The following is an 18,521-nucleotide window of genomic DNA, read 5'->3' as shown; positions in this document are numbered from 1 at the left end:
TAATCTCAGTGTTGAGCACTGGAAAGAGATAACAAGAATACTGATGAAACAACCCTATATTCTACACATGACCAGATATTCAATATATGTGAACCCAAGTGGAAGATTCATCAAATAGCATACCCTAAGACTTTTGAAATGAGAAAACAAAAGAGAAGTTGCATAACATGTGAACCTCAACACATAGCAAACATAGTAAATTGAAGATGATGACTTCTACCAAATCAGAAATCAACAAATAGACTCCAATCCTTAACTACATAATAAATCAGAGGACAATTTCATAACAAGTGTTGGTGCAATCGGCTTCTAGGGTTTTGATGTTTTACAATATGACCAAGGGTTGACCCAAACATGACTTGATGTTTGGGAGAGAGAGAGAAGTCTAGTCAGGACTAGATGACTAGCAAAGATAAGTCCTAACCAAAGGTTAGACAAAGTGGAAGTCCTGGTGAGTGAAACTATGTGGTAGAAGTCCCGGTGAGTGAAGTCGGGTCCTAGTGAGTGAAGCTAGGTGGTCAAAGTCCCGGTGAGTGAAGGCGGGCCCTAGTGAGTGAAGTTAGGTGGTGGAAGTCCCGGTGAGTGAAGCCGGGCCCTACTAAGTGAAGCTAGGTGGTGGAAGTCCCGGTGAGTGAAGTCGGGCCCTAGTGAGTGAAGTTAGGTGGTGGAAGTCCCGGTGAGTGAAGTCGGACCCTACTAAGTGAAGCTAGGTGGTGGAAGTCCCGGTAAGTGAAGCCATGCCCTAGTGAGTAAAGCTAGGTGGAGGAAGTCCTGGTGAGTAAAGCCAGGCAATGGAAGTCCTAGTGAGTGGAGCTAGGCAACCCTAGGGAGGTAACCCTAGGTTTACTCTACTATTTTTATCTACTGTGCTAACTCAGTGTTGCTAGGTCGACGGGTTGACCGAGTAGCTGGCACGAAGTCCATACAAGTTGACGGGTTGACCAGACATCTGGCAGGTAATTAAAGGTAAGTCACTGGAGGGGAGTGACTATGAGAACGCATTCCCGAGAAGGGAACTTAGGCGCCGATCCAACTTAGAACTATTTCGGAACTCTAAGTTGAGATTTTGACTAGACTCCGATCTGGGTGAGACGAAATCTAATTAATACTCTTTTTAATTATAAACTGTGCTAACATTTTGTTTTGCAGGATATATAATTTGCATTTGTGCTTCGGACTAACGTTTTTTTGCAGGGAGTTGAAGCTGCCGGAAGGGATCCAGGCACCCGAAATACAAATTCTATCCTCATCGCCGCTTCACCACGTGGAGCTTCATGGTTGGCTAGGCTACGTCATACTCTAGGCGCCCAGAAGGAATCCGGGCACTCGGAGCCTCTTATATTAGGAGGGCGAGCCCTGGAGCAAAGAACAACTCACAACAAGATCTTCCAACGCTTGCTCTGCTGTATTGTGCTCCTGCGATGCTGCGAAGCTATTCCGACAACATGTTGCATTTTATTTCCTTTACTGTTGTCGGTATTTCTTTTCCAAAGTTCTTGTACCTTAATTGTAATCACATTCTCGAACTGCTAGTGGATTGTCCAATGAAATCACTCAACGAGTGCGGGCCTTGGAGTAGGAGTCGATGAAAGCTCTGAACCAAGTAAAAAGTTACTTGTGTTAGCATTGTTCTGTTTTAGATTTTTTTTCCATTGCGTACTCGATTTTCTACTCGAATTTCTAAATCGCTATTCACCCCCCCCCCCCCCTCTAGCGAATTACTCGATCCAATAAGTGGTATCAGAGCATGTATCGCTCTGATTTGGTGTAACCACCAATCAGACAGGGGGTGAAATTCTATTACATTTTTTTTATTTTCAATTTTACGTTATAAATCTAGACTGGTCATTACCTTTTTGGAAATCTTTTCGTAGTAATTAAGCTGAATAGGTGCAACACCAATTCAGTTTTAGATTTTTCTTTTAAATTTTATTCCGCACTACTAATCCAAGACCAAGTCTTGGAATTTCTCATTTCTTTATTTATTTGTGTGCAGGATAAAAATGTCTTAAGTCGAAGGTTTTAGCACAGTATGTCCCCTCCCTATTCAACGGGGGTGATTTCCCCTACTGGAATAAGTGAATGGATGTCCACTTAAAGATCGACTTCGACCAGTGGTTCAGCGTCACCAAAGGCTACAAGGTGCCGATCGACAACTCCAGAAATTCACTAGACCCGGAACAGTGGACTCTGGACATGAGAAAGAAATCCTCAACGGACTTCAAAACCCTCAACACATTGCAATGTGGGCTGACGAAGGAAGAGTTGAACTGAGTGGGACTGCACCAAAATGCGAAAGAATTATGGGACAAGCTGATCGAACTACACAAAGGAATAAGCGATGCCAAGGTAACTAAGTGTGACCTTCTGTTAAATAAACTATTTAATATTAAAATGCAGGAAGGAGAAACAACGAGTCAACTTCATGTGAGGATCAAAGACATTCTCAACGGACTCTACGCAATAGGCCACCAAATGGAAAATCACGACTTAATCAAGTATGCATTAAATGCTTTTCCGTGAAATTCATTGTGGGCATCTATCGTGGATGCCTACAAAATTTCAAAAAAATTATTTAAATTGAAAATAGATGAGTTATTCTGTGAACTTGAATTACACGAGCAGACTAACACCGGAACCGAGAAAGGTATTGCCTTGTTTACAGATTCCTTCAAGGAAAGGACAAAGACCAAGCCTGAACCTGAAGATGAGTCTGATCAGGATTCTGAAGACGAAGAGTACCTAGTGAACCTGGTAAGGAAGATGTTCACCAGGAGAAAAAAGAGCTTCAGCAAAAAGGACATGCAGAAGATCAACTCCCCATCTGAACCAAGGAATGTGACTTGCTTCGGGTGCAATAAGAAACGCTACTACAAGAACGAGTGTCCAAGATTGAAGAGCGACAAGTCGAAGACATCCAAGAAGAAGGCTCTCAAAGTGACCTGGGACGACTCATCCTCAGAAGAATCGGAGGTCGAAGATCAGAAGCACCAGAGTCACCTTGCGTTAATGGCCTGCAAAGCAGAATCAGAGGACGAATCGGAAGACGGGTCTGAACCTAAATCGAGTCACGAGTCCATACTCGTTTCCAAATGTCCTGAAGAAGTATATCTGAATTTAAATAAGATTTTTTTTTAAAATAATTGCTTGTTTAGATAAAAAAATAATTGCAATAGAAAATGAAAATAAATTACTTATGGAGGAAAACCAAAACCTCAAGGAACAAATCACAAATACTAATCTAACTCAAGACCTAACACATAAGGAGGAAAATTTAACACTAGAAATAGAAATTAATAAATTAAAAAGTATTTAAAAAATTACAACAAGATTTAAAAATTTAGATCTTATTTTAAATAGTCGAAAAACAGTCTACAATAAAACTGGACATGGCTACAAGTCAAATTCAAATAAAATATTTAAATCACTAATAACGAAATATAAACAACAAAATAAAGCTTGGGTTCCGAAAGCGTGCTTAATCACGCAAGTAGGAATTAACCAATATTACATACCTAGAGATAAAATATACTACGTAAAATCTGATAAATCAAATCAAAAACCGAAACACAAACCTAGACCAACAAAATCAAAATCAAAAAATTTTAGAACCCATCAAAAATCATATTATCATCAAGTTAAATATAATTATAAAAATAACAGACATAAACCTAGAACTAAAACTTTAAAAAAATATAGGCCAATAATTCAAGGGGGGCTCCAGAATAGTTGGCACCTCCAAAAATAATTTACCCGACAGAATAACCAAAACTAACATACCCGGCAGGGTAATTAGGATTAAAGTAAAAAGGGATAAAGTTTAACTTGACCTACGGTACTGGTGAAGTTTTGGATGATACTAGGTTAGGGAAGCTTAGTCTATGCATGTCTAGGAAGATATGACTTCGACCTGGTGCATTTGGCTAAGTGGAACTAAATGAAGCTACCCCTTACAGATCCTAACTAGTTAGACCAAGGTTTTGTACTAAGTTCAGTAGATAAGACTATTTAGAAAATCTTACTCTAATGATGTCCAAGTGACTCACCATAGCACAGAAGTTTATCCAAAGAATGCCTATTTGTTAAGCTCAAAGCTAAACCTGAATCTAACACAAAGTTAAACTCAACCCTAAAATTGAACTTAACTTCATCTCACAAAAATTATAGGTTTTCTTGATTGAAAATATAGGTCGGGTGAGATGACTAAGGACTTCGAACCAACTTGAATCGAATCAAACCGAATCGAGTCAAATCGAATTGTACTGAATCGAGTAAAATCGAATCGAACCAAATCGATTAAATTTAATTAAAAATTAAATTAAATTAAAGTAAATTAAATTAATTTAAATTAAATTAAAAATCTTTTTAACTTAAAAGTTATTTTATTTTAAAAGTCTTTTAAACTTAAAATTTATTTTTAAAATCTGTTTAACTTAAAATTTATTTGAAAAATCTTTTTAACTTAAAATTTATTTTAAAATTAACTTTAAAATCTATTATAAATTTGTTTATAATAGATGACTAACAAAGATAAGTCCTAACCAAAGGTTAGGCAAAGTGGAAGTCCCGGTGAGTGAAGTCGGGCCCTAGTGAGTGGAGTTAGGTGGTAAAAGTCCCGGTGAGTGAAGTCGGGCCTTAGTGAGTGAAGCTAGGTGGTGGAAGTCCTGGTGAGTGAAGCCAAGCTCTAGTGAGTGAAGCTAGGTGGAGGAAGTCCTGGTGAGTGAAGTCATACAATGGAAGTCCTAGTGAGTGAAGCTAGGCAACTCTAGGGAGGTAACCCTAGGTTTACTGTACTATTTTTATCTACTGTGCTAACTCAGTGTTGCTAGGTCGACGGGCTGACCGAGTAGCTGACACGAAGTCCAGACTAGTCGATGGGCTGACCAGATGTCTGACATGTAAGTAAAGGTAAGTCACTGGAGGGGAGTGACTGTGAGGACGCGTTCCCGGGAAGGGAACTTAAGCGTTGATCCAACTTAGAACCATTTCGGAATTCTAAGTTGAGATCTTGACTAGATTCCAGTCTCGGGGAGACAAAATCTAATTAATATCCTTTTTGAATATAAACTGTGCTAACACTTTGTTTTGCAGGATATATAATTTGCATTTATGCTTCGGACTAATGTTTTCTTGCTGGGAGTTGAAGCTGCTGGAAAATGGGGTACGGGCGCCTGGAAGGGATCCGAGCGCCCAGAATGCAAATTCTATCCTCATCGCCGCTTCGCCACATGGAGCTTCATGGTTGGCTAGGCTACGTTACACTCCAAGCGCCCGGAAGGGATCCGAGCGCCCGAAGCCTCCTATATAAGGAGGGTGAGCCCTGGAGCAAAGAACAACTCACAACAAGATCTTCCAACGCTTGCTCTGTTGTGCTGTGCTCCTGCGACGCTGCGAAACTACTCCGACAACGTGCTGCCTTTTATTTCCTTTACTATTGTCGGTATTTCTTTTCCAATGTTCTTGTACCTTAATTGTAATCACATTTTTTGAACTGCTAGTGGATTGCCCAACGAAAGCACTCAACGAGTGCGAGCCTTGGAGTAGGAGTCGACGAAGACTCCGAACCAAGTAAAAAAATTACTCGTGTTAGCATTGTTCTGTTTTCGATTTTTTCTCCGCTGCGTACTCGATTTTCTACTCAAATTTCTAAATCGCTATTCACCCCCCCCCCCCCTCCTCTAGTGAATTACTCGATCCAACAACAAGCTCCTAGGGTCCCCGGACAATGTGTTATACTTCCATCTCATCTCCCCAGCTATTCCGCCCCCACATTATCTATCGTATCCTTGGTGGCATCTTCCTCACCTTCACCATTTGCATTGTGAGTCTACAGACTCAGCAAGTATATTCCACTAGTAGGTATAAGAAACATATGGTAAGGCAAGAATGAAACTAGGAAACATGAAGCTTAAACTTATTAGGATCCTTCGTACTTGGCTAGAGAGGGGGGTGTGAATAGCCGCCCCAAATCGCTCGTTTCTTCCTACAATTCGTTAGCGCAGCGGAAAAATAAACTAGAAACAAAAGGAAGAATATCAAACCTTAACACAGCTATGTACGAGGTTCGGAGATGATGCTCCTACTCCTCGGCGTGTCCGTAAGGTGGACGAACCCAATCAATCCGTCGGTGGATGAGTCCCCGGAAAATCGGCTAATAAAAACTCCTTCTGGGTGGAGAAACCTCGCCACACTTATTTGCAACAGCAAACAGGAGTACAAGTACAAAGAATAAGCAAGAAATACAATAAGAATACACAAGCACTCTACCAATCTTGCTTTCTCGTCGACTGGAGTTCAGATGAAGCAGCAGCTTCAAGAAACCCTAACAGCAGCAGCTGTTCTAGTCGGGGAAGCTCACGCGAAGCTTTCAGAAGAACTCAGAAGCTCATTTATCGACCATGCGACCACATCTTGATCTTGTGAGAGGCAGGCGTCCAACTCTGCCTTCTTTCTTGCCTCCCGGGCGGAAGACCTGTTTCGCTGGGCCGTGATCCTGGAGAGATCTGCGTTAACCCTCTGCTACTGATGATGGTGACGATCGGCTGACCTTCTGTTCATCCCCTCATCGTCCCATGGACCGATCGATCTCTGATCGATCCGGACCCGATCGGGATCACGGTGATATCCTCTCGGTGCCGGATCGGTGGGACCTCGATAATCTCTTGTGTTATTGGTCGCTGACCGATCGAAAAGAACAATACATTGGAGTCGATACCTTGGCTCTTGCGCCTTCTGCCGAGCGTCGAACTCAGCTTGCACAGGATCGTCCGGACCTCCTGGTGTGGCCGTGCAGCCTCAACTTTTGACTCCCTAGGCCAATTCTGGGTCATCGGACCTCCCTTGGGTCCAGTGTAGGCTCACTCGGTTTTCCTTCTTCCTTGCAGACTTGGGCTTCATCCACATTTACCTACTTTTGGACTTTCTCAGTAGGTGGTTCACTAGGCGGCTTCCTGCGGACTCCATCGGAATATCCTTAGGAGCCCTTGGGTTAGGACTTTCATCACTCACGGACTTTCCAGCGCCTAACCTCGATTAGGACTTTCCTAAGTAGCTTCACTCACCGGACTTCTCCGTGCCAAGTCTCCATACTTGGACTTTTCCCGTGCCAAGTCTCCATACTTGGACTTTTCGCGTGCCAAGCTCCCTGCTTGGACTTTTCCAGTGCCAAGTCTCTATACTTGGACTTTTCCAGTGCCAAGCTCCCTGCTTGGACTTTTCCCGAATCAGATCAACCAGGTCAACCTTGACCTACGGTTGCACCAACAACCTCCCAAACATCTATTCTTGTCCCATATCAAGAATAGAACTCTCTCACGAGTGTCAAACATCAACATGCAACTCAACTAGGTCAACCTTGACCTAAGGTTGCACCGACAATCTTCCTAAGTCAAACATCAAAATACAACTCGAGTCAGGTCAACTCGAGTCAGGTCAACCAGGTCAACCTTGACCTAAGGTTGCACCAACAAAACTTACTTATGTTGGACCCCGTGGGTGTTTTGATGTGATCAACCAAGTTAGGTTAGGTCCTGCTTGTTATTTGATCTCTGTGTCTAAGTATGCAGGAGCTTAGGAGCGTAGGAAGTCGAGCAAAAGACGCAGCTAACGAGAAAGATGACATGGGAAGAGAGCCGACGGGCTCGGTGCGTCCGAAGGACGAGAGAGCTGCAGAAGAATACACCGGTGGGCGAGAAGAATGTGTGCGACTTCGAGGGACGTAAAGCCGGGATGGAAGACTGCTCGAGGAGAAGGCCATAAATTGGGTTCTGGTGAGCCCTATTTCGGTTGGCCGAAATCATCCAAGCGATCGGAGCTTCGGAAGAAGAGGAAAAAGAGAAGCTGGAAACTATTTATACCATGCAGTCCGAGGCGCCTCCGACCAGTCTGAGGCGCCTCCATCACCTTGAAGGTGCCTTAGACCAGTCCAAGGCACCTCCAAGGCTGTTTGAGGTGCCTCAGGCCCAGCCAAAGTTGCCATTTGGGTTCAGATAAAGTTTTATCCTATCAAACTATTGGAGGCGTCTTGAATCCCTGTTGGAGGCGCCTTGAACCCTGAAGATAGACTTTTCAAAAGCTATATAAAGGCCCTTGGAGCTAGGAAATAGATATCAATCAAGCATTCAACTCCGTATTAAGTTCCTAGCAACCTCTGAACATTCTAAGTGTATAAAGAAAGCTTCTCCGTCTACAATAAAAGAGATATTTTAGAAGAGCTGTTCGACCACCTTAGATTAACAACAGTCTTGGTTGTAACCAAGTCAAAATTCTGTCTCCTCTTTTATTTTCTGATTTTTATTTTATTAGTGTTACATTTTTGCGTTGAAAGACTTGAGGAGAGTATACTTTATTTTTCAGGCAATTCACCCCCCTTTTGTCGGCCCCGCTGCACTAACAAGTGATATCAAAACCCGACCGCCTTAGAAGAACTAACCGCCAACTGAAGCACAAAGATCAAGATGATGGCCGGAGCGAACATTCATCCCCCGAAGTTCCAAGTCAAAATTCTGTCTCCTCTTTTATTTTCTGATTTTTATTTTATTAGTGTTACATTTTTGCGTTGAAAGACTTGAGGAGAGTATACTTTATTTTTCAGGCAATTCACCCCCCTTTTGTCGGCCCCGCTGCACCAACAAGTGATATCAAAACCCGACCGCCTTAGAAGAACTAACCGCCAACTGAAGCACAAAGATCAAGATGATGGCCGGAGCGAACATTCATCCCCCGAAGTTCCAAGTCAAAATTCTATCTCCTCTTTTATTTTCTGATTTTTATTTTATTAGTGTTACATTTTTGCGTTGAAAGACTTGAGGAGAGTATACTTTATTTTTCAGGCAATTCACCCCCCTTTTGTCGGCCCCGCTGCACCAACAAGTGATATCAAAACCCGACCGCCTTAGAAGAACTAACCGCCAACTGAAGCACAAAGATCAAGATGATGGCCGGAGCGAACATTCATCCCCCGAAGTTCGACAGTAACTTCGCTACATGGAAGCGAAAAATGGAGGTATTTTTCAAGATCGAATTCGATATCCTTTTAATAATGAAATATGGATATACAGCGCCAAAAGACAAAGAAGAATACAACTGAATGAAGAAAGAGCAGGCCGATTTCATAGCCAACGAAAAGGTGGAATTTCACCTGCTTAGTGTTCTGACACCCCAGGAGGTAAGTCGGATCGGAAGCTACGACTCCGCTAAAGACCTCTCGGATAAATTCCTGGAGCTCCACGAAGGCACCTCAGAAGTGAAGTTAGCAAAGCGGGACATCCTTCGGACTCAGCTGATGAATCTCCGGATGAACACCGGCGAGAAGGTAGCGCAACTCCAAGCGAGAATCAAGGAGCTGATAACGCAACTGACAAATCTCGGTGAATCGGTAACGAACCGAGACTTCATCCGGTATGCGCTCAACGCCTTCCCGAGAACTCCAGAGTGGGCGTCCCTAGTAGATGCTTACTACATCTTTAAGGACTTTGAGGTAAGTAGTTTAGAAAAATTATTGCAGAGCCTAAACAAATGGAGAAGACGAACCTCAATGTTGCCCTACAAGCCGAAAAAGACGATCCCGATTCTGAAGCGTCAATCAACAAAACTGAAGCGACTCTTTTAGTAAGAAAATTAAATAAATTTATTAAAACTACCAAATTTAGATCGTAGTTGAAAAAGCATCAACGAAGTAAAAGGACGGTTCGATGCTACAACTGCAACGAGGAATGACACATCAAGGATGACTACCCCAAATTAAAGAAAAAGGATATGTCTCAGAGACCGACATCCACTAAACGCAAGAGTCTGAAGGCCACTTGGGATGATTCTTCATCCTCCGAATCAGAAGTCGGAGCCTTCTCGGGATTAGCACTGATGGCCAACCATCTTTTCGAAGAAACCAGCTCGGAGATGAGCATAGATGAAGGGGGAGGATCATCATCAGAAGAAGAAAGCTGTGACAAAGGAGGAGCATCACCAAGTGAGGTAAGTAAAGTACGTGATCTCACCTATACTCAGTCTTTTGAATTTATCAAAATACTTACAAAAGATCTAGCGAAGTTAGAAAAAGAAAATGTTGAATTGAAATTAAAATTAGCAAAAGCATGTCCACTAGAAATATATGATATTTTAAAATTAGAAAATTAAAATTAAAAAATTAAAAAATAATCAAGCGTGCTTAATTAAATTTCCAAAATCAAAACTTAGAGTTTATGAAAAATTAAATTTATATATTAAAAAGCATCAGAGACAACTTAGAAAAGTTCCTAGAAACTATGTACCCCCTAAGTTCTTAATTAATCCAGTAGGAAGGAACTTTTACTAGATTCCAAAATCATTTCTAGACTAAATATTTGTTTTAAGTTAGAGCTTATAGTGAGAAAATTAAACAATGAGTTTCTTTATAAGGCTTTGTCTAAGGAAGTGGTTGTTGCTCCAATAACCAAGAAGGCCTAGTCTCACCACGATCTGGAAGCCAAAATATTGAAATAAAATGTTTAATTAACTTTCTGGAAAAACATTAAAATTGGAATTAAATAATGCTTTAGAAAGTTTTTCTTTAACATTTTTTTAAATTCAACAAAAATATTTTTAAACTTAGAAAATTCTTAAATTATTTTCAACTTAGAAATTCTTTCAAAAGTCTCAGAAATTTGTTTTAAAAGACTTAGAATTTAGTTTGAACATGTTTTGTACCTCATTTTTGTTGTAATCAAAGGGGAAGAGATAGTCACAAGTTAAGGGGGAGTTAGAAATATTTTCACATTTCATTTGAATTTTTGTAAAATGATATTCTTTTCAAAAATTGGTGTCAGATAGACCTAAATTTGATGTTACAATTTATTTTAAATTGCAAATTTATACTTAATCTGGTAGTTTAATAATTTCTTTAAATTATTACTTGCTTGTTTTACCCTAACTTGAACTTGGATTGATGCACATCAAAAAGGGGGAGATTGTTGGACCCCGTGGGTATTTTGATGTAATCAACCAAGTTAGGTTAGGTCCTGCTTGTTATTTGATCCCTGTGTCTAAGTGTGCAGGAGCTTAGGAGCACAGGAAGTCGAGCGGAAGACGCAACTAGCGAGAAGGACGATACGGGAAGGGAGCTGACGGGCTCGGTGCGTCCGAAGGATGAGAGAGCTGCGGAAGAGTACACTGGTGGGCGAGAAAAACGTGTACGACGTTCGAGGGACGTAAAGACGAGATGGAAGACTGCTCGAGAAGAAGACCGAAATTGAGTTAGAATGAGCCCTATTTCGGTTGGCCGAAATCAACCAAGCGATCGGAGCTTCGGAAGAAGAGGAAAAAGAGAAGTTGGAAACTATTTATACCATGCAGTATTTATACCATGCAGTCCGAGGCGCCTCAGACCAGTTCGAGGCGCCTCCATCACCTTGAAGGTGCCTCAAACCAGTTTGAGGCGCCTCAGACCCAGCCAAAGTTGTCGTTTAGATTCGAATAAAGTTTTATCTGATCAAACTATTAGAGGCGCCTTGAACCCCTGTTGGAGGCGCCTTGGACCCTCGAGATAGACTTTCCAGGAGCTATATAAAGACCCCTGGAGCTAGGAAATAGATATCAATCAAGCATTCAACTTCGTATTAAGTTCCTAGCAACCTCTAAACATTCTATGTGTGTAAAGAAGGCTTCTCCGCCTACAGTAAAGGAGATATTCTAGTAGAGTTGTTCGACCGCCTTAGATTAACAACCGTCTTGGTTGTAAACAAGTCAAAATTCTGTCTCCTCTTTTATTTTCTGCTTTTTATTTTATTAGTGTTGCATTTTTGAGTTGAAAGACTTGAGGAGGATATACTTTATTTTTTAGGCAATTCACCTCCCTCTTGCCGGTCTCGCTGCACCAACAACTTACACATTAAGGAAACAAGGAAAAGAACAATGCATAAGTTAGCAAGGGAGGAAGCCTACTCTACCTCAAAGTAAACTTAAGCATATCAAAATATGAGTTATGAACAGAAAACATTGATCATGGTCCTACATTCACAAAAGAAACTTCAACATAACATAATAGGGATAAACATGATGCAATGGTGGCAACCTTTATCAGAGCCCATCATTTGGTCTTTATTCATGATCCGTTGAAAGGTACCTATTTGGAGAGCATAAATCATTCATCCATAGTCATTCCATATTTATTTATCATTCATGTTTGGAAGGGCCTTCCCTGGAGCTCGTCCTAGGGCACCACTCCCGTATTGTCATCACTTATGATCATGTTCATCTAATTACCCTTATACGAAATTCATACTCAATTACACCTTATCACACAACTATACATGCACATTTCCTTTACTGTCATTCATTAAAAAGGTCTACTTAGAACTTCATGTAATGTATATGCAGTTTAAATATCTTAAAGAAGTAATGAGAATAAAAGAAAATAGCTATTTAAACTATATCAATCTCCAATTTCAGTAATTTAGAATTTCATGTAATGTATATGCAGTTTAAATATCTTAAAGAAGTAATGGGAAGTAAAGAAAATAACTATTTAAACTATATCTATCTCCAATTTCCGCAAATAAGTTTCATAAAGAAACAATGCTACATCAACACAATGAACATGTACACCACAAACCAATTCGCCACTTCCAACGTCCAGAAAACCATAATCATCACAAATAGCATGAACGCGACATAACACCAAAACACACCACCAAATCTGTCACAATGTTTTAACAATCTTGAAGAAACAATACAACATTAAAATTCATTCCCAACCTCCAAATCTATCTAGAAATCCCAAACTTACATGAAGAAGAACAACATCAAATTCGATTCTCAATCCCTAAGTCCATCTAAAAATCCGAGACTAGCATGCCAAAATAGAACCAACATCGAAATCGTCTCACAATCTTCCAAATCTATCCAGAATTCAAGGCTATCTGCCAAAACCAAAACAATATCAAGGTTGATTCAAAATCTACAAATCTGCCCAGAAATCCAAAGTTGTCTTGCCGAACAAAAACTACATCAAGATCGATTCACAACCCTTAGATCTATCCTAACAAATCCGCAACTATCAAAAGAAACGAAACCCCCATTGAAATCACATTCCAGCCTACTAAATTGGTTCACCAAAAACCACAGCCATTGGAAGAACCAAGAATAACATCAGCTCAAATCCCACAACCGATTACAAGCTCTCAAATCTATTCTAGCAATTAAAATCCACTACAGAAGAATGAAACAACATTAGAAAAGAAATAATTGCAACCTCCCCAAATCTGGAACCGAAAGCCAACACGAAAACTTCATGAAGAACTAGCGGACTTCATTAAAGAAAACTGTTTATCCGCCTACTCCTATTCCTTTTCCCGAAACCCATACCTACAGGAGGGATTATACTTGCCTTTTTCCCTGCAGTTCAGAAGAGCAATCCAATGTTGGAAGGAGAGTACTGGAGGAGTGATGAAGAGGGGCTAGGGCTTGGCTGTGTCGGCGCCTGGCTAAGCTCGACCGATTTGAAAGGATGGGGAGGAGGAAGAAGAGGCATGCTGCCTATAGCTCATGGCCGAAGAGGGTCAACGATGGAGCTAGGCTCCTCGCGACCGGCGTCATACCGTCGTGGTGGCCGTCAGCGAAGCTGAGAGATAGCTAGGGCTGGCGGCGATTCGGGTCGGAGAGTTGAGGTGGATCGGCAGAGGTTTTAGGGCAAATAAACTTAGGGTTTATATAACTCCCAACTTAATGCTTTCCTTTTTACCCCTTTATCTCCATAAAATATAAAAGGGCTTCTTTAAAAATCTAGAAAATTTCAGTAAATTTTATAAATTTATATAAATCTATTTTCCTCTTAATTTCACACCAATATAAACTTATTTTCCTAAATAAATGTACTCATTATATCCATTTTTAAATCATTTTAATTATCATATATATATATATATATATATATATATATATATATATATATATATTACAACTGATGTACTTAAGGTATACTCATGAATATGATCTGTACTATATGAGATATTTTGCTGTGATCAAAGGATATAATGATGCAAGTTGAATATCTGATATAAAAGACTCTAAGGGGCTGCTTGTTTGAGGGTTTGGAATGGGAATGGAATGAAACTTGTGCTTGGTTTGGGGAAATGAAGGTGGGACCCACGGATTCATTCCTCTAAATAGAGGAATGAGCCATTCCTGAGTAATATGAGGGGTATGGGTATTATTCCCATTTCATTAATATTTGCAATCATTCTCATATCCTTTCCCATTCCCTTACCCGAACCAAGCACCCCCTAAGTCTACGAGTGGATATATATTCACTCTGGGAGGTGAAACCATTTCTTGAAAATTTTCCAAGCAACCCGTAATAACTAGATTCATGATGGAATATGAATTTGTATCTCTTGACAAATGTGGTGAAGAGGCTGAATGACTACGACAATTTTTAGAAAATATTCCACAATGGCCGAAACCTGTGTCAGTAATTTGCATACATTACGACAGTTAATCAGCAATCAGTCGGACATAGAGTCATCTGTATAATGGTAAGTCTAGACCTATACGTCATAGATATAATACCATTAGACAACTACTCTTAACGGGAGTTATCACTGTTGACTATGTGAGGTCAAAGGATAACCTAGCGGATCCGCTAACCAAAGGATTAAATCGAGAGTTAGTTGGAGCTTGATGTCGTTGTCAGCAATCAGTGAGGAATGGGCTTGAAGCCATTGTCAGCGATCAGTGCAGAGGACACTCAACCTATGCTGACTGGAGATCTCAAGAACTAGATTCAAAGGGACAACTAATCTGCACTGACTAGACATACTATGGGAGAATGACCCAATGAATCAGTGAAGGATGCAGGTTATGCATACGACTTTTAATGATCAAGAAGAGTAGATGGCTACTCTCGAGGGATCGCCTATGTAAGAAAGAAGTGAAGCTGCTTCGAAGAGAATTGGAGGTACAATTCTTAGAGTTTCTCACAGAATCAGGCGTGTTCATGGTCAAGAATGAACACACTAATGAGAACTGAGTTGTATCAGGGAGAGTCTTGGGTGAGATAAGTCAATGCTTACACAGACGACAGAATAGTTCAAAGACATCACATCTACTATCAACCAGTAAGCAAATAGATCTTCATAAGGGAAGGTTCAAAGGATAAAACCTACCTATCCTATATTTGACTCAACTGTTGAATGCTATCATATACCCTATTTTCCATTCATGTTCGAAATGTGAATGAAATAAAGAGGTGGAGACGAAGAGACTCTATTGTACATGGGTTTAGTCTCACATTAGAAGTCTCTTGGCTTTATTATTGGTTTAAAATATGACACATACATTGATGTTATAAACATATGCATGGGGAGAGACACTCTCATACATGAGTGCGCAGGGGTGGGTGCAAATCCAAGGCCCGAATTGTACTGAACCAAGGTTGACTTGTGTGCGAGCACGACCTATGCATGTCGAATGACGAACCGGTCGCGACAAAATTTGTCCAAAAAAATAAACCAACATATTGTCACTTGAATCTCTTTTTGCTATATGCTCAAGAGTATAATGGAAATATTAATGTGAAATTAATGGTGATTCCGTAATGTCTCAATATTAATGGTGGTATTAAACTCATTAATGGTGATTTCGTAACGTCTCAATATTAATGGCGACATTAAACTAATTAATAATGATTTTATCACGTTTTGACATTAATGAAGGCATTAAACCCATTAATGACGATATTAAACACAGCATTAAATGATCATAATTTGATCATTTATTGTAGATAAGGTGAGAGCTCCTGTATAAGGAGGTTGGATCTTGAGCAAAGAGAGAAGCGAAAGCAAGAGAATTCCTCCACCTTCGTTCCCCGATTCTGCTCTCAGTCGTGCATCCGCTCGACTGAACTACTCGTGATAGCACTCAAGTGCATTCTCAATTCGCCACGAACAACCAGTTCTTGGTCATGTTCGTGGTTTTGTCGTTGTATCCTGGGAAACATACGACCCGAGGAAACTTTGAAGCACAACCGGAGGTGGAGCGAATCTGTTTCAAGAAAACTACGACCATCGCAGGCCTCGGTCCCTTCACCCGTTCCGCCGCTTCGCCCGTCGGTCGCTTCGCCTGCTCAGACTTTACTGCTCGAACTCGGTGCTCTGTCTGCCTTAGCAATTAGCATAAATAAGCTTCCGATGATAGCCTGAGATTATTAGCTCAGGTCATCTCGATAGATAAGTTAGAATTGATTTTGTGTAATTTCAATTCAATTAATTCCCCAATATCTCCGACAACAGATTGTCCAACAAAAGTTGTATATGATCATGCGATGACTTCTTAGGTCAGGGGTTGCTTTAGTTCTTCATCTACTCGAGTGGAAGCGTTAATATAAGAAAAATAAAAAATTGAGGGATTTGGCTACAATATTAAAGTAATCTTGAGTTAATAGTGAGCAATTGATTCAAGATAAGGTCAAGATGTTAGTGGAGTGACAAATGTAAGAATTTATATCTTGCTAAAGTTCAAATTTTCAAACACCGCATGGTTTTAACCCATAGGAGACTTAAGACCTAAACACTTATAATAAGTAGCTCATAATAACAACAGTTCTTCTGAGGTGTGTTGACCTTCAACTTAATTTTTTTGTTTCACTCATAAAGTACAAAAAATAATTTTGTTAATTTTGATATTATATGTAACTCTAATTGTATTATATTTTTTCAGGAATAATATAGATAAAATGTTAGTACTTGAAAAATTAGATTTGATAGTATATTCTATCATTAAGGTATATATTCTTTTAAAGAATGTTAAACTTGTGTTGATCAATTTTTATATTTTATGATAAGTATTTTTAACTTTAGATTTATATATGAGTATAATTATTTCAAAATTGAAAATGTAGTATAGTTTGAATCATATGTTTATTTTTTTAATAACATATCGTATTATACTTGCTACAAAATGAGATGATGATATGTGATAATGATAAATGTACTAGTTTTTGGTTGAATGTAAATAGGATTGAAATCTCTTAAATAGAAAGGTGTTGTAAAAAATTTAATTATGTCATTGATAATTTTAACGACGGAAATTAAATTTCGTAGGTTAGTAACCAAAAAATTTGCAACTGATAAGTGCATTTAATGATTGAAATTTTGATCGCTTATCATTGTTTTCCTTATAGTGATAAAAACATGAAAACTTATCACTCTCTCCGTAATAAAAAAAAATCTCCGTATAAATTTTTTTATGGATCTTATTTATCAACTTTTTTTATATCATTAATTGATCCCACTCATGTCATGTTGTTAATTTTAAGATAAAAAAATAAGTTTAAAATTTCACTATCAAAATTATAAATTTCAAACTTTGCATTCATAATAATTAAAGCTTTTTGAGTTTTTTTTTTTTTCTTCAACTTTTTCATTTTACCAAGCTCTTTAAAAAAAACTCGCATTAGAGATGCCGTAAGGTGATATCTAGATGATAAATTTACATCATATGGATGCATCCATGTCGCACGCTCTTGTCGCACATTGATTTTTAAAAAATCTCGGTTTGCTGCGCTTTAAATTCCACTCGATCCTCAATCACTCCTCCTGCCCAGCTTAATCATGATTTACCCCCTCTGTATATCTATGGGGCCAGACCCAGGGGATCGCTAAGATGACGATTCCACCTTTTGTAACATTGATTTTTATACTCCTCCAAATTTAAAACTTCATACGAAAGATAATCGGCAAAGATAAAGAGCACCCTTTTTGGGATGAATGCTCTTTTTTATTTTTAATTAAAAGGACATCTTCAAATACAATATTTGACATTATCATCACATGCCTTAAATATAGCACCAGATTGATTTTTAACTTGTTCAATAATACTTATATGGTAACCGTTATGATTTTATATAATTATTATAATACATATTTATTTTATTAATAATATTTACACAACTATGAATTATAGTTATTATAATATTATAATAATTATAATTTTATAATTGTTACAATATAAATTTATTTTGTTCAATAATATTTATACCGTAACATCTATGAAATAGTAATCATCACAATATAAATTTATCTTTATCATACAACTGATTGATGAGACGAGATGACAAAAGTTAATAATATGAGTAGAGTTATTAATTTAGGTTGGATTCATCGGATTGACTCATCTCGTTAAATAATTTAAATAGATTGAATTAAAATTTTATCAATCCATTTAAAGATGAGTCTAAATGGACTAACCTACCTAGCTCTTGATGAGCTTGCGTTAAGGATCGAGGAAAAAATAAATTTGAAATTCATATGCAAAATTATTTTTTATACCTTTTTAAAAATTAATATGCTTAAAATTGGACAAAATATACTTGCTTCTCTCGTGCAGAATCAGATGAACGTACCTCCTACTCAAAGGTTTCCTGACCTAGCAAACGGCTCTAGTACCATGCGACTAGCCCACAAGCTACACCCTTCTTTCTATCCCATATCCACTATTACTTACTTTAACTAGGAAGTATATCATAAATTTTTTACACTGAAAAACATTAG

The sequence above is a fragment of the Zingiber officinale genome, chromosome 4A (assembly GCF_018446385.1).
Source record: "Zingiber officinale cultivar Zhangliang chromosome 4A, Zo_v1.1, whole genome shotgun sequence".
NCBI lineage: Eukaryota > Viridiplantae > Streptophyta > Magnoliopsida > Zingiberales > Zingiberaceae > Zingiber > Zingiber officinale.
Note: the sequence above shows the minus strand (reverse complement) of the source record.